Here is a 20845-nt window from a genome sequence, read left to right on the forward strand (position 1 = left end):
GCTGAATCAAACCTAACTCAGCTCACTTAGTGTGAACAGCAATGTCTCTAAGGCACTTGTGAAAACAATCAATGCCAGTGGTTCAATAGTGCAGTTGCCTGAGGTAGCAATACCAGTTGGGTTAAATAAGAGACATACCAAAAAATTTTAAAAGAAAAGCTGGAGAATGAGATTCTCACATGGGATGTTGAAAATATACAACATATTCCCAGAAATCTCAAAGGTCACATGCATGTGCACAGGTGTGTACAGGCTCAGGAAAGACCTGAGAAGACCCTAATCTCACACCTATGGATGACTTTGAGGCTCTGCATAAGCAGGAAATAAAGAATAAAGTAGAGTTTTAAACTGCTTACTGGAGTATTGAAATATTCATCCCCACACATACAAAGCCTCTCAGTAAAGTCATGAACATTTGCTGGTTTAATGCATTCAAGGAAATATCTGTCCAAACATTAGCTGACCACTAAGCCAACTGAGAAGAGATGTTGAGTGGTATATACAACAAAGAATTAAGACAGTACAGAATTAGTCCAGGAAACTCAATAAATAAACACACATCCAAGGCAACAAAAAAACACTATCAACAAACACCTACAAAAAAAAAAAAAAAAAAAAGAGTGGAGAGAACTGATTTCCAGAATTGGAAACATCCTGTTTTTAAGAAAAAACAAACTATGAGACATGCAAACAAATAGGAGATTATGGCCCATACAAAGAAAAAAATACCAGTCAATAGAAACTATCTCTGAGGAGTTCAAATATTAGACTTACTAGACAAAGATATTATATCAACAATTATAAACATGTTCAAAGAAGTAAATAAAAATATTTCCAAAGAATTAAAGGAGAATTTAAGAACAATGTCTCACTGAATAGAATATTAATACAGGGAAATTATTTTATTTAAAAGCCAAACAGAAATTCTGGAGTTGAAAAGTATAACAAGTGAAATGAAAAATTATTAGAAGGATTTAATAGCAGATTTGAAATGGCAGAATTTTTGTTTGTTTATTTTGTTTTGTTTTTAACATATTTATTGGAGTATAATTGCTTTACAATCGTGTGTTAGTTTCTGCTTTATAATAAAGTGAATCAGCTATACATATACATATATCCCCATATCTCCTCCCTCCTGCGTCTCCCTCCCACCCTCCTATCTCACCCCTTTAGGTGGTCACAAAGCACCGAGCTGATCACTCTGTGCTATGCGGCTGCTTCCCACTAGATATCTATTTTACATTTGGTAGTGTATATATGTCCATGCCACTCTCTCACTTTGTCCCAGCTTACCCTTCCCCATCCTCGTATCCTCAAGTTCATTCTCTACGTCTGTGTCTTTATTCCTGTCCTGCCCCTAGGTTTTTCAGGACTTTTTTTTTTTTTTAGATTCCATATATATGTGTTAGCATACAGTATTTGTTTTTCTCTTTCTGACTTACTTCACTCTGTATGACAGACTCTAGGTCCATCCACCTCACTACAAATAACTCAGTTTCATTTCTTTTTATGTCTGAGTAATATTCCATTGATTACATGTGCCACATCTTTATCCATTCATCTCTTGATGGACAGTTAGGTTGCTTCCATGTCCTGGTTATTGTAAATAGAGCTGCAATGAACATTGTGGTACATGACCCTTTTTGAATTATGGTTTTCTCATAGTATATGCCCAGTAGTGGGATTGCTGGGTTGTATGGTAATTCTCCTTTTAGTTTTCTAAGGAACCTCCATACTGTTCTCCAGAGTGGCTGTATCAATTTACATTCTCACCAAAGATGCAAGAGGGTTCCCTTTTCTCCACACCCTCTCCAGCATTTATTGTTTGTAGATTTTTTGACGATGGCCATTCTGACTGGTGTGAGGTGTTACTTCATTGTAGTTTTCATTTGCACTTTTCTAATGATTAGTGATGTTGAGCATTCTTTCATATGCCTCTTGATCAACTGTATGTCTTCTTTGGAGATATGTCTATTTAGTTCTGCCCATTTTTGGATTGGGTTGTTTGTTTTTTGGATATTGAGCTGCAAGAGCTGCTTGTAAATTTTGGAGATTAATCATTTTTCAGTTGCTTCATTTGCAAATATTTTCTCCCATTCTGAGGGCTGTTTTGTCCTCTTGTTTATGGTTTCCTTTGCTGTGCAAAAGTTTTTAAGTTTCGTTAGGTTCCATTGGTTTATTTTTGCTTTTATTTCCATTTCTCTAGGAGGTGCATCAAAAAGGATCTTGTTGTGATTTATGTCATAGAGTGTTCTGCCTATGTTTTCCTCTAAGAGTTTTATAGTGTCTGGCCTTACATTTAGGTCTTTAATCCATTCTGAGTTTATTTTTGTGTGTGATGTTAGCGAGTTTTCTAATTTCATACTTTTACATGTAGCTGTCAAGTTTCCCCAGCACCACTTATTGAAGAGGCTGTTTTTTCTCCATTGATTACTGTAACTTTGTAGCTTTGTCTGAAGTCTGGGAGCCTGATTCTTCCAGCTCCATTTTTCTTTCTCAAGACTGCTTAGGCTATTCAGGGTCTTTTGTGTTTCCATACACATTGGGAAACTTTTTGTTCTAGTTCTGTGGAAAATGCCATTGGTAGTTTGATAGGGATTGCATTGAATCCATAGATTGTTTTGGGTACTATAGTCATTTTCACAGTGTTGATTCTTCCAATCCAAGAACATGGTATGTCTCTCCGCCTGTTTTTATCAACTCTATTTGCTTTCATCAGTGTCTTATAGTTTTCTGCATACAAGTCTTTTGTCTCCTTAGGTACGTTTATTCCTAGGTATTTTATTCTTTTTGTTGCAAGGTAAATGGGAGTGTTTCCTTAATTTCTCTTTCAGATTTTTCATCATTATTGTATAGGAATGCAAGAGATTTCTGTGCATTAATTTTGTATCCTGCTACTTTACTAAATTCATTGATTAGCTGTAGTAGTTTTCTGGTAGCATCTTCAGGATTATCTATGTATAGTGTCACGTCACCTACAAACAGTGCTTTACTTCTTTTCTGATATGGATTCCTTTCATTTATTTTTTCTTCTCTGATTGCTGTGGCTAAGATTTCCAAAGCCATGTTGAATAATGGTAGTGAAAGTGGGCAACCTTGTCATGTTCCTGATCTTAGAGGAAATGGTTTCAGTTTTTCACCATTGAGAACAAGGTTGGCCGTGGGTTTGTCATATATGGCCTTTATTATGCTGAGGTAAGTTCCCTCTGTGCCTACTTTCTGGAGGGTTTTTTTTTTTTTTTTTTTTTTTTGCTGTACGCGGGCCTCTCACTGCTGTGGCCTCTCCCATTGCGGAGCACAGGCTCCGGACACACAGGCTCCGCGGCCATGGCTCGCGGGCCCAGCCGCTCCGCGGCATGTGGGATCTTCCGGGATCGGGGCACGAACCCGTGTCCCCTGCATCGGCAGGCGGACTCTCAACCACTGCACCACCAGGGAAGCCCTCTGGAGGGTTTTTATCATAAATGGGTGCTGAATTTTGTCAAAAGCTTTTTCTGTATCTATTGAGACGATCATATGGTTTTTATCCTTCAATTTTTTAATATGGTGTATCACATTGATTGATTTGCATATATTGAAGAATCTTTGCATTCCTGGGATAAACCTCACTTGATCATGGTGCATAATCATTTTAATGTGCTGTTGGATTCTGTTTGCTAGTATTTTGTTGAGGATTTTTGCATCTATGCTCATCAGTGATATTGGCCTGTAGTTTTCTTTCTTTGTGACATCTTTGTCTGGTTTTGGTATCAGGGTGATGGTGGCCTCGTAGAATGCATTTGGAAGTGTTCCTCCCTCTGCTATATATTGGAAGAGTTTGAGAAGGAGAGGTGTTAGCTCATATCCAAATGTTTGATAGAATTCACCTGTGAAGCTATCTGGTCCTGGACTTTTGTTTGTTGGAAAATTTTTTATCACAATTTCAATTTCAGTGCTTGTGATTGGTCTGTTTATATTTTCTATTTCTTCCTGGTTCAATCTTGGAAGGTTGTGCTTTTCTAAGAATTGTCCATTTCTTCCAGATGGTCCATTTTATTGGCATTTAGTTGCTTGTAGTAATCTCTCATGATCCTTTGTCTACCTGCAGTGTCTGTTGTAAGTTCTCCTTTTTCATTTGTAATTCTGTTGATTTGTGTCTTCTCCCTTTTTTTCTTGATGAGTCTGGCTAATGGTTTATCAATTGTTTTTATCTTCTAAAGAACCAGCTTTTAGTTTTATTGATCTTTGCTATTGTTTCCTTCATTTATTTTTCATTTATTTCTGATCTGATATTTATGATTTCTTTCCTTCTGTTACCTTTGGGTTTTTTTTTTGTTCTTTCTCTAATTGTTTTAGGTGTAAGGTTAGGTTGTTTATTTGAGATATTTCTTGTTTCTTGAGGTAGGATTGTATTGCTATAAACTTCCCTCTTAGAACTGATTTTGCTGCATTCCATAGATTTGGGTCATCATGTTTTCATTGTCATTTGTTTCTAGGTATTTTTTTTATTTACTATTTGATTTCTTTAGTGATCTCTTGGTTATTTAGTAGTGTATTGTTTAGCCTCCATGTGTTTGTATTTTTTACAGATTTCCCCTGTAATTGATATCTAGCCTCATAACATTGTGTTCAGAAAAGATACTTCATATGATTTCAATTTTCTTAAATTTACCAAGGCTTGATTTGTGATGCAAGATATGACCTATCCTGGAGAATGTTCCATGAGCACTTGAGAAGAAAGTGTATTCTGTTGCTTTTGGATGGATTGTCCTATAAATATCAATAAAGTCCATCTTGTTTAATGTAACATTTAAAGCTTGTGTTTCCTTATTTACTTTCATTTTGGATGATTTGTCCATCGGTGAAATTGGGGTGTTAAAGTCCCCTACTATGATTGTGTTACTTTCGATTCCCCCTTTTATGGCTGTTAACATTTGCCTTATTTATTGAGGTGCTCCTATGTTGGGTGCATAAATATTTACAATTGTTATATCTTCTTCTTCAACTGATCCTTTGATCATTGGGTAGTGTCCTTCTTTGTCTCTTGTAATAGTCTTTACTTTAAAGTCAATTTGTCTGATATGAGAATTGCTACTCCAGCTTTCTTCTGATTTCCATTTTCATGGAATATCTTTTTCCATCCCCTCACTTTCACTCTGTATGTGTCCCTAGGTCTGAAGTGGGTCTCTTGTAGACGGCATATATATGGGTCTTGTTTTTGAATCTATTCAGCCAGTCTATGTCTTTTGGTTGGAGCATTTAATGCATTTATAATTAAGGTAGTTATCGATATATATGTTCCTATTACCATTTTCTCAATTGTTTTGTGTTTGTTATTGTAGGTCTTTTCCTTCTCTTGTGTTTCCTGCCTAGAGAAGTTCCTTATCATTTGTTGTAAAGCTGGTTTGGTGGTGCTGAATTCTCTTAGCTTTTGTTTGTCTGTAAAGTTTAATTTCTACATCAAATCTTAATGAGATCCTTGCTGGTAGAGTTATCTTGGTTGGAGGTTTTTCCCTTTCATCACTTTAAATATGTCCTGCCAATCCCTTCTGGCTTGCAGAGTTTCTGCTGAAAGACCAGCTGTTAACCTTATGGGGATTCCCTTGTATGTTATTTGTTGCTTTTCCCTTGCTGTTTTTAATATTTTTTCTTTGTATTTAATTTTTGATTGTTTGATTAATATGTGTCTTGGTGTGTTTTCCCTTGGATTTAAACTGTATGGGACTCTGCACTTCCTGGACTTGATTGCCTATTTCCTTTCCCATATCTGTGAAGTTTTCAACTATAATCTCTTCAAATATTTTCTCAGTCCCTTTCTTTTTCTCTTCTTCCTCTGGGACCCCTATAGTTCAAATGTTGGTAAGTTTAATGTTGTCCCAGAGGTCTCTGAGACTGTCCTCAATTCTTTTCATTCTTTTTTCTTTATTCTGCTCCGCAGTAGTCATTTCCAGTATTTTATCTTCCAGGTCACTTATCCCTTCTTCTGCCTCAGTTTTTCTGCTATTGATTCCTTCTAGAGAATTTTTAATTTCATATATTGTGTTGTTCATCATTGTTTGTTTGGTCTTTAGATCTTCTAGGTCCTTGTTAAAAGTTTCTTGTATTTTCTCCATTCTATTTCCAAGATTTTGGATCATCTGTACTATCATTACTCTGAATACTTTTTCAGGTAGACTGCCTATTTGTTTTCATTTGTTTGGTGTGGTGGGTTTTTACCTTGCTCCTTCATCTTCTGTGTGTTTCTCTGTCTTCTCAATTTGTTTAACTTATTGTGTTTGGGGTCTCGTTTTCACAGGCTGCAGGTTCGTAGTTCCCATTGTTTTTGGTGTCTGCCCCCAGTGGCTAAGGTTGGTTCAGTGGGTTGTGTAGGTTTCCTGGTGTAGGGGAATGGAACCTGTGTTCTGGTGGATGAGGCTGGATCTTGTCTTTCTGGTGGGCAGGACAACATCCAGTGGTGTGTTTTGGTGTGTCTGTGACCTTATTATGATTTTAGGCAGCCTCTCTTCTAATGGGTGGGGTTGTGTTCCTCTCTTGCTAGTTGTTTGGTTTAGAGTGTCCAGCACTGTATCTTGCTGGTCGTTGAGTGGAGCTGGGTCTTAACACTGAGATGGATATCTCTGGGAGAGCTTTTGCCATTCGATATTAATTGCAGCCGGGAGGTCTCTGGTCCACCAATGTCCTGAACTCAGCTCTCCCAGCTCAGAAACACAGGCCTGACAACTGGCTGGAGCACCAAGACCCTGTCAGTCACACGGCTGAGAAGAAAAGGGAGAAAGAAAGAAAAAGAAAGAGAAAGAAAGAAAGAAAGAAAGAAGAAAAAGAAAGAAGGAAGGAAGGAGGGCAGGAAGGAAGGAAGGAAGGAAAGAAAAGAAAGTTATTAAAAAATAAAAAATAAAAAAATTATTAAAAATAAAAAAAAGAAAGACAGCAACCAAATCAAAAAACAAGTTCACCAATGATAACAAGGGCTAAAAACTATACTTAAAAAAAAATTGACAGACAGAACTCTAGGACAAATGGTAAAAGCAAAGCTATACAGACAAAATCACACAAAGTCCACCGTCTCAATTTTGGAATGATACATTGTCTGTTCAGGTATTCCACAGGTGCAGTGTACATCAAGTTGATTGTGGAGATTTAATCCGCTGCTCCTGAGGCTGCTAGAAAAAATTTCCCTTTCTCTTCTTTTTTCACACAGCTCCTGAAGTTCAGCTTTGGATTTGGCCCTGCCTCTGTGTGTAGGTCACTTGAGGGTGTCTGTTCTTCGCTCAGACAGGACAGGGTTAAAGTAGCAGCTGATTAGGGGGCTCTGGCTCACTCAGGCCAGGGGGAGAATGAGGGGTACAGAATGCAGGGAGAGCCTGCAGTGGCAGAGGCCAGAGTGACGTTTCAACAGCCTCAGGTGCGCTGTGCGTTTTCCCGGGGAAGCTGTCCCTGGATCACGGGACCCTGGCAGTGGCAGGCTGCACAGGCTCCTGTGAGGGGAGGTGTGGATAGTGACCTGTGCTTTCACACAGCCTTCTTGGTGGCTGCAGCAGCAGCCTTAGCGCCTCATGCCCGTCTCTGGCATCCGTGCTGATAGCCACAGCTCACGCCCATCTCTGGAGCTCGTTTAGGTGATGCTGTGAATCCCCTCTCCTTGTGCATCCCGAATCAATGGTCTCTTGCCTCTTAGGCAGTTCCAGATTTTTCCCCGGACTGTCTCGCGGCTAGCTGTGGCACACTAGCCTCCCTCAGGCTGTGTTCACGCAGCCATCCCCAGTCCGCTCCCTGGGATCCGACCTCCGAAGCTGGAGACTCAGCTCCCAGCCCCCACCCGTCCTGGCAGGGGAGCAGGCAAGCCTCTCAGTCTGGTGAGTGCTGGTCGGCACGGATCCTCTGTGCAGGAATCTCTCCACTTTGCCCTCTGCACCCCTATTGCTGTGTTCTTCTCCATGGCTCCGAAGCTTCCCTCCTTCCCAACCCCCAAAGTGAAGGGGCTTCCTAGTGTGTGGAAATCTTTCCTCCTTCACAGCTCCCTCCCCGAGGTGCAGGTCCCGTCCCTATTCTTTTGTCTCTGTTTTCTCTTTTTTCTTTTGCCCTATCCAGGTACGTGGGGAGTTTCTTGCCTTTTGGGAAGTCTGAAGTCTTCTGCCTGCATTCAGTAGGTATCCTGTAGGAGTTGTTCCACATATAGATGTATTTCTAATGTATTTGTTGAGAGGAAGGTGATCTCCATGTCTTAGTCCTCAGCCATCTTGAAGGTCTCCTCAAAATGGCAGAATTTGAAGTTAGAATATCTAGGCTGAAGAACAGAAAGAAAACTAATGAAAAAAAATGGACAGAATCTCAGAAACTTATGGGATACCATCAACTATACCAATATACAATTGGAGTTCCAGAAGAAGAGGAGAGAAAGAAAGGGCAGAAAGACTACTTTAAAAAGTAATGATTAGGGACTTCCCAGGTGGTCCAGCAGTTAAGACTCCACACTCCCAATACATGGGGTCCGGGTTCAATCCCTGGTCAGGGAAGTAGAACCCCCATGCCACAAGTAAGAATATGCATGCTGCAAATCAAGATACCTCATGCCACAATGAAGATCCCACACACCGCAACAAAAGACCCAGCATGGCCAAATAAATAAATAAATATTTTAAAAAAAATAGAAATAAAAAGTAATGACCAGAAACTTCCCAAAGCTGATGGAAAAAATTAAAATGCATACCCATGGCACTCAATCAACTCCAAGAAGGATAAACTCAGAGATCCCTACCTAGGAAACTTATGGTAAAACTGTCAAAAGCCAAGGACAAGGAGATCACCTTGAAAGGAGTAAAAGAAAATTATCTCATCATGTACAAAGGTTTCTCAAAGATTAACAGGTGATTTCTCATAAGAAATCATGGATTCCAGAAGGCAGCTGTATGACAAATTCAAAGTGTTCAAAGAAAAATACTATCAGCCAATACTGTTGTTAAGAATTTTATATTCAGAAAAACTATCCTGCAAAAATGAAGGGGAAATTAAGACATTCTCAGGAAACATAAACTAAAGAATATAACCCTACCATACCTTCTTTACATGAAATATTAACAGAAGTTTTTCAGGCTAAAATGAGAGACAGTAGACAGTAGCTCAAATGCACAAGAAGAAATAAAGAGCATTGGTAAAGATAACTGCAGAGGTGAATATAAAAAACAGTATAAATGTATTTTTGTTTGTAATTCCTTTTTTTCTACGATTTGATTAAAAAGACAATTACATAAACAATAATTTTACAAAACTGTGCATTGGCTTATAATATTTAAATATATAATTTGTATGCGATAATAACACAAAAGAAGGAGAAAAGAATAGAGCTATATCAGAAAAAGTTTTGTATACTATTTAACATTAGGTTTCTTTTAATAAGAACTAGAGACTTCCCTGGTGGCACAGTGGTTAAGAATCTGTCTGCAAGTGCAGGGAACACAGGTTTGAGCCCTAGTCTGGGAAGATCCCACATGCTGTGAAGCAACTAAGTTCGAGTGTCACAACTACAGAGCCTGTGCCCTAGAGCCCGTGAGCCACAACTACTGAAGCCCACACGCCTAGAGCCCATGCTGCACAACAAGAGAAGGCACTGCAATGAGAAGCCCATGCACCACAATTAAGAGTAGCCCCTGCTCGCCACTACTAGAGAAAGCCCACACACAGCAATGAAGACCTGACATGGCCAAAAAGGAATAAATAAATACATTTATTTAAAAAAATAAGAACTAGATTTTTTAAACTTCAGACATTAATTATAATCCTCAGAGCAATCGTGAAGAAAAATTTTAAAACAATAAAAGAAATAAAGGAATTATAATGGTATAATTTCAAATATCTATATAATAAAAAATAAGGAAGAAATGGAAAAGTAAAGGAACACAAAGACAATAACATATAGAAATCCTACCCTACAAGTAAGTAAATTAATGTAAGTCATTAAAATACTACAATTAAAAGATAGAATTTGGCAGAATCAGTTGAAAAAATAAAAAACACGATTCAACAATATGCTGTCTCTGAGAGACACACTTCCCGTTCAAATACACAAATAGGTTGAAAGTAAAAGGACAGGAAAAGATATCATGCAAATAGTTAACCAAAGAGAACTGGACTGACTTTCAAAATCTCAGACCAAATATGTTTTCATTCCACACACAACAGCAGAACACACATGCTTCTCAAGTGTAGATGGACCATTCTCCAGTATACAGTTAGGTGATAAAACAAATCTGATTAAATTTAAAATTTAAGGGAATACAAATTATGCTCTCTGACCATATGAAAAAATTCCTAGAAACAAACTATTAAAAATGACTTGAGAAGAAATAGAAAATCTGAATACACTTATAGGTTAACATATTGAATTAATATACAAAAATTTCCCACAAAGAAAAGCCTACAACAGGATAACTTCACCAGTGCATTTCATCAAACATTTAAAGAATAATTAACACAATATTTCCAAAATCTCCCCCAAAATAGAAGAATGGAATACTTCCCAACACATTCTATAAAGCCACTATTATTCTGACACCAAAAGCTGAATAGGTATCACAAGGGAAGGAAGTCTACAGGGCAATATTTTTATGACTATAGAGACAATAATCCTCAACCAAAATACTCAATAATCTCAAAAAAACGCAGGAAAAGCATTTGAGAAAACCCAACACTCTTTCATGATTAAAAACACTCAATAAACTAGAAATAGAAGGGAACTTCCTCAATATGTAAAAGAGTATTTATAAAAATCCCACAGCTAACATTATACTTACTGGTAGAAGACTGAATGCTTCCCCACTAAGATCAGAAATAAGACAAGGATATTCACTCTTGCTATTTCTATTCAACACTGTACTAGAAGTTTGAACCAGAGTAATGGTAAGGAAAATGTGTTAAAGGCATCCAGATTGGAAAGGAAGAAGTAAAATTATATTTATTTGTATACGACCTGGTCTTGTATATAGAAAATCCTAAGAAATCTATCAAAAAAAATTGGAACGAATACATGAGTTCAGCAAGGTAGAAGGATACAAAATCAATATTAAAAAATCAGCTGTATTCCTATACACAAACAATAAACAATCCAAAATTGAAATTAAGAAAACTACTACATTTGTAATACCATGAAGAATACTTAGGAATTAATTTTTTTAAAGTGCAAGACAGGTACACTGAAAACCACAAAACATCATTGAAAGAAATTGAGACATAAATAAATGGAAAGATATGGACATTCATGGGTTTGAACACTTAACATGGCTAAGATGGCAATACCCACCCCCCCAAATGATCTATGCATCCAGTGCAATCCATATCAATATTCCTTCTACCATTTTTGGAGAAATTGACCCATTGATCCTAAAAGTCATACGAAAATGCGAGGCACACAGAATAGACAAAATAATCTTGAAAAAGAACAAATTTGGGCTACTCACACTTCCTGATTTCAAAATACTGGTATAAGATTATTCATTACATATCAGTGGACGAGAATAGAGAGTCCAAATATAACATTCATGGCCATTTGATTTTCAAAAAGGGTGCTAAGACAATACACTAAGGAAGGAATACTACTTTCAACAAGTGGTGCTGTGACAACTATATATCCACATGTAAAGGATAAAATTGAACGTCTATCACACACAATGTAGAAAAATTAACTTAAAGTGAATGATACGCAAAAATGCAAGAGCTAAAACTATAACACTTTTAGAGGAAAACATAGGAATAAATCTTCCAAACCTTAGATTAGACAATGGTTTCTTTGATATGATATAAAAAGCACAAGTAACAAAAGAAAAACAGATAAATTGGATTTCATCAAAACCAAAAACTTTTGTGCTGCAAAGGATACCATCAAGAAAATGTACAGACAACTCGCAGATTAGAGGAAAATATTTATAAATCACATACCTGATAATGGACTTGTATTCATAAAATACATAGAATTCTTACAACTCAACAATGTAAGAAACAACCCAATTTAAAAAATGGACAAAGGATTTGAACAGACATTTATCCAAAGAAGGTATGCAATGACCCATAAGCACATGACAACATGTTAAATATCATTGGTCTTTCGGGAAATGCAAATCAAAATCACACTCTGATACTACTTCACACTGACTGAAACGGCTAGAATAAAAAAGATAACAAATGTTGAGAATGTAGAGAAGCTAGAACTCTCATGAATTGTAGTGGGAATGTGAAATGGTGTAGCTGTTGTGGAGGACAATTTGATAGTTCTTCAAAAAGAGTTCCCATAGAATTAAACGTAGACTTATTCCATGACTCAGTAATTTCACTCCTAGTTACATATCCAACATTGAAAAAATGCTTCCACTCTAAATTTTCAGCCCAGCCTTTCTATCTAATGACTTATTTTAAGTGTCTCACATGAATCTCCAACTCAGCCTGTTCAAAACTAAATTCATCTTTTTCATTCCAAAACCTTACCCTCTACCAGTGCTCCATCATCCATTTAGAAATCCCAAAATGACACTTAACTCTTCCCTCTCCCTTGTATTTCACATGCAATCAGTCACTCAGTCCCAACAATATTAGTATCAAAACATAACTCTCCAAGTTATTCCTTCCCCTTCATCTCCACTTCCTCTGCCTCAGGACTTGGATTAATCTCCTTTCACAGAAACATTATCATCAGGAGTCTAACTAATCTCCACAACTCCATACTCGATCTCCTCCAATCCATTCTCCAGACTGCACTGTGAAATGCAAATCTGATTACACCACTCCCCAGTTGAAAATCCTTCCCTGGCTCTTAAGCACTTTCTGAATGAAATTCAAACATTTAGACTGATTTTTTAATTATCTGCTCCTACCTAATTCTCCAGCCTTATCATTCATCACTCTACCACTCCTACCTCATTACCCAATCCTCTGGTGATGGGAGACTACTTTCAATTTTTCCAGTGTGGTTTATCTCATACCTTTTGAACTAATCCACATCCCCTCCCTATATCAACACCCACTCCTTTTACTGAAACTCTTACTCAGGCTTTGAGACTTAACTCAGATGTTAACCTTCTCTGAAAGGACAACCTGCATATCCTCAGTATAAATTAAATTCCCTCCTGTGTGCTCTCATATAATACTGGGCATTCTCCTATTAATCGAGCTATCACCCTTGCAAAATTGTCTATTTACTCTGTTAATCTGATTGCTCTCTGGAGCAAAAATTGTATCCTCAGCACTGAGTAAAGATCCAACATATAGTAAATGTGTAATAACCTAAATATACAATGGAGAAATGGTTAGCTAATTAAGGGATTTTTTTTTAGATTGTATATAACACTACTGGAATGATCCACAATTTATTATTAATCTATTAAAATTATGAAACAAAATTTATAGTTGAAGGAATGCATATACATGTGTGTATATACACACATATTTATATATATGAAATACACACATACACATTATGTACTGTATGTATGTATATACAGAAAGAACCTATACAGAAATTGAAAAAATATATTAACAGTGGTTCTCTAGAAAATGGGTTACAGATTTTTTTTTATTTTCCTTTTTAGACTTTTCTGTGTTTTTCTATATGAACAGGTATTTCTTTTACAATAAGAATAATTTTTCAAAGATAAGCTTGTCTATTTTTTTCTCATTGATTCTATTTGCCACAGTTTATGAGCCAAACAGAGCACAATTCACCCTCTTATCTTTTTTATCTGTTCTCTTGTCCTGAAATAGGCACAACACCCACTGATGGGCTGGAAACTGCCAAGGAAATCAGGATTCTGGAGCTACAGGCATTGGCAGAAGTTTTGAAGGCAGGTATAGTTAATGGGGTTTCATCTTTTTTCCCCTCCTCCATTTTGTAGTCTTTAAAGTTGATACTAAAATAAAATTGATTTGTATGCAATCAAAATAGAAATAAATTGAGAGAGTAGTTTGAAATTCTCATGTTTTGAATCCCTATGATCATCATTTACAAATTATAATTAACTGCTTTTCTGTAACTTAACAAGGGAAAGAAGTTACACAGTTATTTCTTAATCAAGCACTAAATATGAGAAATTCACATTTAATCAGACTATAACAACAATGTTAAGACCCAAATGTGTATTTGAGAATAAACATTGCACTTTGGTTTAAACATTGTTTACTCAAAAATTATAATGGTTTCTTCAGAGCAGCAAAGGTTGACTGAGAAAAATGTTCCATGTGAAAGCAGTTAAAATTATGCTATAGATAACGTAAGGTTCTGGTACTATTTTAGAGTAAGATGCATTCTTAGTTTGTAGACTATTTTCCTGATTATGTCATTAATCTGACTGAAGCATATGGGCATTGATTCTGAATGTTACAAACTGGATTATGTTGCCATTGAGAAGTCTTTCCTATTTGCAAACTTTAGAAAGCATTAACTGTTAGTTCACTTTTCTTTTATAAAACCGTGATTCTCAAACAATTTTTGATGAGGGATAGGACAATATAAAGAAAGCAAACCAGTGCCTAACCATGCATCTATTTGTTTTGATCATCTTAAGCCATTGTCTTGTTGTCTTTAAGCCCCTCTCTGGAGATTTCCTAGGTCAGAAATACTGTTAAATTCAGATATCTCTCAAGATGTAAAGCAAATTCAGCCACAGCAGGGACATATCATCCACATGAAGACAATGAAATAGAGGAATCTAGGAAAACCTTAAAGGGGAAAATAATACACAAAGGACACTCCGAAGTTTGAGAAAAGAGGAGCTTGGAACAGAAAGAAAAGGACAATGGGCCTTGCCTCCTGATATTTAAATGAGATATTGGTATGAGTATAAACTCTACTTTATTTGCATGAGTATAAATCTATTTATTTGTATAAGTATAAACCTCAACTCATAAATATCATATGGCCTCCCTGCCTCCTCATTTCTACCTGCCCTGTGTCATCCCACCTCCTAAGCATTCCCCATCTCATCCCAAGTTAGGACATGTATTCTCCATCCTCTCCCTAGTACCACCTACTATTAGATACTTTGACTTAAATGTAAATTGGAGGATGGTGTTTTAAAATCCAACTGTACTTGGGGCAGGATGGCTAGAGTTGAGGGCCTCTGTATTTGACTTCTTTCCACTTCTCTCACCCTATACTTTGTGCTTTTGGCATGGGAGAGGCCAGGTAATTTACAGAATTCAGAGTAAAATGTGCATTCATTTGTATATGATTGGTTCCCTTCAAACAGACCTGAGTCTACACATAAGCATAATCATTAGCTACTATAATGTGAGAGTAAGGCCATGTATCTGAAGGTAACAGCAAAAATCAACCACACAATTGTGATCAAATTTCTATGGTGCTTGATCTCACCTGTGGGTGAGAAAATTTTTCTAAGAAGCTTCTTTTAAAACATAGTTAACTCATACAATCACTAAAATAATTGCCTAGATTAGTTTTTTAGGATAGCTATGAAGCAGAAAGACTCATTAGGGAATGAAAGATAAGAAAAAAAAAATCTATCCAAGGTCCCAAAGTTCCAGGGTGGAGGCCGGTAAGTATAGTGAAAGATAGCAGAATAGTCATTAGCCTCGGGTTCCAGTCCCAGTTTTGTTACTTGCCACATATGGCAAAGGACAATTCTCTGAGTTATTCTATGTCAAGAAGTCTAAAATTACTTGCAGGATACTTCATTATGATGTCATGAAGCCAAGTGAGATAAGTTGAGAGTTCTCTAAAAATTGCTGAATATCATACAAATAAAGAGTATCATTACTATCCTTACAGAAATATAATAATTTAGGATTGGGTTGGCTCATGTATATTGGAAATAATGGGATTATTTATTTCAAGCAAGGCAGCTTCTTTTGTAACTTTTTAATTGAGGAATTGTACAACTCAGAAAAATGCACAAATCAATGGACAATTTGAATTATCAAAAAATGAACACACTCAGGAAATTGCCACCAAGGTCAAGAAATAGAAAGTTTCCAGCACCCTGATTTTCACTTTGTACCCATTCTGATTACCTGCTCTTCTTCTTCTTCTTCCCCAAAAGTAATCACCGTACTGACACCTAATGCCATAGATTAGTTTTGTCTCCTTTTAAACTTTCTCTAAATGAAGGCATACAATATGTACTCTTTTCTATTTGACTTCCTTTGTTCACTAACTTTTGTGAGATTAATCTCTTTTATGGAACAGCAGTTTACCAATTTCATTGCTGTATAGAAGTCATGCTGTACGTACTAATATATGAATATTTTCAACATATTTATACATTTTTCTGATGATGGATGGACATTAGGTTGTTTCCAGTTTGGGACTGAAAATAATACTGATATGAACATTGTCATAAATGTCTTTTGTTGTACCTGTATATGCATTTCTATTGAATGTACACTTCGAAGTGAATTTTCCAGGTTATAGGTCTTGTGTGTGTTCAAATTTAGTAGATAATGCCAGTTTCACCAGTGGTTTTATCAGTTTTCATTACTATCATCTGGTAAAGGAGTTCTAGTTGCCATGCAGCCTTGCCAACTCTTTATAACGTCAGTCTTTTTCACTTTAACCATTTTGGTGAGTGTGCAGTGACAAATCATTAACATCTTTATTTGCATTTTCCTGAATAACATCATTTTCACCTGTCTTGCCAGGAGTAGAACTCCAGTTTTCTGGTATAACTGTTTCTTGTAATCACAAAGAATCAATCCATCTCTATGGGGACAACTTGTCTTCCTCCTTGGGTGAGGGATTTGAGCAGTCAAGGATTGGGTCTATGTATATTTATTGTCATATTCAGTAGGTTTTACCTTGGAAATTTGTCTCTGCAAGTTTTTTAAAAAACATGGTTGGAAAAAAGAGGGGCGGAAGCAGGGAAGTATTTCAAGAAGTCTATATGTAATAAGAAAAAAAGGCATAGAGGCTCTCAAGATGGCTTACCAAAGGCTCTTGAGTTTAGCTTTCCTGCTTCCTCAAATCCCTTTTCTAATGACACAAGAAATAAAATGATAAAAATAAATCCATAACAGCACTTGAAATCTTGGTGGTATGCTACTAAAAACCAGAAAAGTGAAGAATTCCCAGAAGATATTATAAAACAAGTGGGACGAGATTGACAGTCATACCTAACAAAGCTGAGGAACTATAAATCCCAGGCAGCCAAAGAGGAGCTCAAAACAGATGAGTCTTTCAAGCACCAAATCACATAAAAAAAAAAAAAAGGAGTGGAGTGTGAGAGATGGTGCTGGCCATGGGAGCTGTCCAGGTAATTAAATAAAGAATGCTTAAACAGCTATGTCAGGAATCCTTTCCACCTCCAAATTACTGAATCTCACATTTGCTCCCAAGTACAGAGATGTAGAATGAGAATTCCATGACTGGACTGAACTTCTGGGCTGGAAAATTTGAGCCTTGTACCTTGGAGAACAAGCTACACTCATTATAATGGGTGTATGCAATCCCCCAGTCAAATCTGGAGGAAAACCAGCAGAAAGAGTGATCCTTCTGAGACCATTTTTTTAAGTAAAGCCTTTTGAAGACCTGAAACTTGTAGAGGAAATAATTAAAGGACTGAAGTTCATTATGGGTGCCTCTTTTGGTGACAGGACCCATCTCTGTGCTTAAGGTGACCACAATTTCTTGCCCAAACCATGACACTTCTGAGCATGAGCAGGGACAGTGCTAATCATTTTGCTTGTTTAAAAGACTTAAACCAAGGCTGTCTAAAGTGATCATTGATATGTGGTCACACCTACCTATGCCACTCCTGTACAGAAATGGGCAGAAGTAGTGCAGTCATATTTACTCATGTTTGATGAATGGGTCGAATATGCTTACTTACTGCTCAACCAGAAAATATGAAAATTCTGATCAAAACAAAGCAAAAAAAAAGTGACAACAACTTTTTTGTGATAATCAGAAAGAACTGAACATAGATATTTGGACATTAGATTATATTAAGTAATCACTGTTAATTTGGTTGGGTGTAATTGTTGTTTTTTGTTGTTTGTTTTTTTGTGGTACGCGGGTCTCTCACTGTTGTGGCCTCTCCCGTTGCGGAGCACAGGCTCTGGATGCACAGGCTCAGCGGCCATGGCTCACGGGCCCAACTGCTCCGCGGCATGTGGGATCCTCCCAGACCGGGGCACGAACCCATGTCCCCTGCATCGGCAGGAAGACTCTCAACCACTGTGCCACCAGGGAAGCCCTCAATTACTTTTTTTAAGTCCTCATCTGTTACACTAACATGAGGAGCATTTATAAATGAAATCAGATGAATCCTGGATTTTTTTTAATACATTCTAGTAAGAAGTTGGAGTAGTGCGAGAAAGGAGTGCATAATGGCTGAAATCAAATTGGCAATATATTAGTATTTGTTGCAGCTGCATGATGAATAATTGGAGGTTTATTGTACTATTATATCTACTTTGGTACATGTTTGAAAATTCCATAATAAAATTTTTGTGTCAACATAAGAATTATTTAAGCTTAAACTCACAAGAAAAGCAGTACATGAAAAAATTATAGCCACAAAATTTAGAAAATCAGAATGTGTGATAAATGTTTAGAAATCACAGGAAGATAAATCTTAATGTAACAGTGAACAAATCTGAAAAATAATCTAATCTGCTCATTATACACTTAAAAACATGTAACTTGGGGGACCATTTACATGTAGAAGTACACACAAATGTGGAGTAAGACAAGGAGGATTAACAGTCTATTTGAGAATCAATTAGATTTCAATACTTCTTCCATGCTGATCAACCAAAGATCTGTGTCATTTTCACCCCTGCAGACCACCAGAGATTTTATTGGAGTATAATGCAGAGCTTCTCAGGATTGGGAAATACCAATACCAGGCATCTGAAGCAGGTAGTCCATACTAAAAACAGAGAAACTAAGTAAAAGTTTATACATATATTGAAATTCCCAGTCCTTTCTCCCTCTCAGCTCTGAGGATGCTGGAAGCCAAGCTTATACCATCCAGACAGTGGAAGGTTTTTGTCTAGAGAATCTCAACTAGTCACAAGAAAAAAAGATCTAAATGTATTGACTTGAGATCCCCAGTGGGCTAACCTAATAAGAGCAATTTTAAATTAAACCTACAATCAAGAAGTCACAAACACACATACACAAACACATACCTATAAATAATATGCACAAACATTTCAATCAGTTTTTTAGTGCCCAATCTTTATATGTGAATATATCCCCCCAAATCACCAGACATCTGAGGACAATCTCTAACATTAAAGACAAGTCAAAACAAGCCAACATTATAAAGCAACTTGAAGAAAACAGAATCTATGCAGGGAGAGGGAAGAAAAATAATTATTAATATTTACAGAGAAAAAAGAGGAGCTATTTCATCTATGACATAAGAAATGCCATCTCCACAAAAGGAATAATCAGAGAACAAGAACGAGATCTTTGAAATTTAAAATATTAAAGTAAAAATTAAATAAAAATGTTAACTGATAATATTTTAATAACTAGATATAAAATAGAAAAGATAAGAAAATTATAGGACTAGGAGGTCCAATATCCTCCAAATAAGAGATACCAAACCCTAACAGAGAAAAAGAAAAAAATTAAATAACAAATTTTTTTCAATAGAATTTCCTGAATTGAAAGATCTAAAATTCCATTTGAAGGGACCCACTGAGTGACCAACACAATGGATGAATACATAACACAAATTATATATCACAGTGAACTTTCAGAATATTAGGGATAAAGAGAAGATTCTACAAGAGTTCCAGAAGAAAAAAAGATAACATAAAATAACTAGAATAAAAATGTTTATCCTTGTCCAGGAAGTACTAGATACGAGAACATAAAAGAACAATGCATTTAAAATTCTGTGAGAAAATGATTTCCAAATGAGATTTGCTTATCTAACCAAACTATCAATAAAATAAAGATATTTTAGACATGCAAGTTATTAAACAATTTACCTCCAACGTACCATTTCTCAGGTAATCACTGGATGATATGTTCCACTAGAAGGAGGATGTAAACCAAAGAAGAAGAATATTTGGGATTAACTCAAGTGGGAGGCAAAAAGAATTCCATGAAAAAAGCTATGAAATTGATATCCAGAAAATCAATACAGATTGAAGCTGGTCAAAATGCTAAAGGAGAGATATCATCAGGAAAATGAAACTGTCACATCCTATATAAACATAAAAAATAACAAAACAAGCATAATATGAACTTCAGGAAGTTTTTTTTTAAGCTTAAAAAAGGTAATCTCATATGTAATAACACATCACCAATACCCCATTGTCTTTTTTTTCCACATCCCACAAGTCATACAAAGAAAAAACAAAAACTGCATGTTATCACCTATATGTGGAATCGAAAAAATAAAACAAACTAGTGAGTATAATAAAAAAGAAACAGACACATAGATATAGAGAACAAACCAGTGGTTGCCAGTAAGGAGAGGGAAGCCGGGGAGCAGGAAGATAGGGGTAGGGAATTAAGAGGTACAAACTACTATGTATAAAATAAATGAGCTACAAAGATATATTGTGCTGCACAGACAATAAAGCCAGTATTTTACAACTATAAATGGAATATAATCTTTAAAAATTGTGAGTCACTATATTGTACACCTGAAACTTATATAACATTATAAATCAACTATACCTCAATTTAAAAAAAGAAAAATTCCACATCCCAATATTCTTGCAGTTAGACAGGCCACGAAACTTGTCTGGACCAATGAAATACAAGCAAGAGTGCCACAAACATAATCACTTCTGGTCTGAAGCAATGAAAAGACCCTGGATTTTCTTTTTTTTTTTTTTCACATCTTTATTGGACTATAAATGCTTGACAATGTTGTGTTAGTTTCTACTGTACAACAAAGTGAAT

At 36.3% G+C, this 20845-nt stretch overlaps 1 long non-coding RNA gene across 1 annotated transcript in view; it reads right to left on the reverse strand.

Moving 5' to 3' along the window:
* Positions 1-6940: 6940 nt before the first annotated feature.
* LOC132490967 (uncharacterized) overlaps positions 6941-20845 on the reverse strand; it is a 75078-nt gene continuing 61173 nt past the window's right edge. The window contains exon 2 of the long non-coding RNA XR_009532623.1: positions 6941-8263. This is a non-coding gene — a long non-coding RNA (uncharacterized LOC132490967). The remainder of the gene's footprint in view (positions 8264-20845) is intronic.

Source organism: Mesoplodon densirostris, chromosome 5, assembly GCF_025265405.1.
Source record: "Mesoplodon densirostris isolate mMesDen1 chromosome 5, mMesDen1 primary haplotype, whole genome shotgun sequence".
Classification (NCBI taxonomy): Eukaryota; Metazoa; Chordata; class Mammalia; order Artiodactyla; family Ziphiidae; genus Mesoplodon; species Mesoplodon densirostris.